Here is a 767-nt window from a genome sequence, read left to right as displayed (position 1 = left end):
TAAAATTTTTTATTTATCAAACATTTTTGTTAATCTAACTGTTATCAACTGAATGATATTTTGGACATTTAAAAGGAAAACCAACTATATCATAAATTAGAAGAAACATAAAAGATATAGAAAAGAAAATGAAAGGAGAGGACAAATAGAAACTGTGGTTTGGTGTTGGGTGGGACTAGTAGGTCCTAAGTCCTCAACATCGTTACATGGTCACAGCAATTATCTGATCAGTGTTCAGACCTAAATCAAAGTAGTTAACCATGCATGTTGCGCTCATCATCATCACAATCATCCCCTCCGTGATTAAAGCTACAATTATTTAACTTATCAATTTCCATTAAAAAAAAAAGTTTACGTAATCCTGCGGAGATTTAAAATTATAAAATTGATTTGGATTGAATCGTAATAATGAAAGTATATTTTGTTAATTATGAGTTTGATAGCATTTTAGTACTATTTTTCATGCAGCCTTTTCTTTTAAAAAAAGTTCAATGATTGGCACGAGTTGGTCAATGGAGTCCAACCAATCAATAACGTGGCTCAGAATGTGGACGCCATTAACAATATCTGGTCACTTCCAAAAATGCAATGTCACCATATTAGCGTATTTATGTTATAATAATCGATCATGCAATTAATCTTTGTTAATTATTTGTGTATATAATTATAGAAAAATATTATATGTACAAAAAAAATCAACAACTAAATTAATTATTATATATTAATAAATATAAATATATATTATTTTATTTATTTTTTATGTACAT

The sequence above is a fragment of the Arachis ipaensis genome, chromosome B04 (assembly GCF_000816755.2).
Source record: "Arachis ipaensis cultivar K30076 chromosome B04, Araip1.1, whole genome shotgun sequence".
Classification (NCBI taxonomy): domain Eukaryota; kingdom Viridiplantae; phylum Streptophyta; class Magnoliopsida; order Fabales; family Fabaceae; genus Arachis; species Arachis ipaensis.
The sequence above is the reverse complement of the archived record's forward strand: the minus strand, read 5'-3'. Positions refer to the sequence as shown.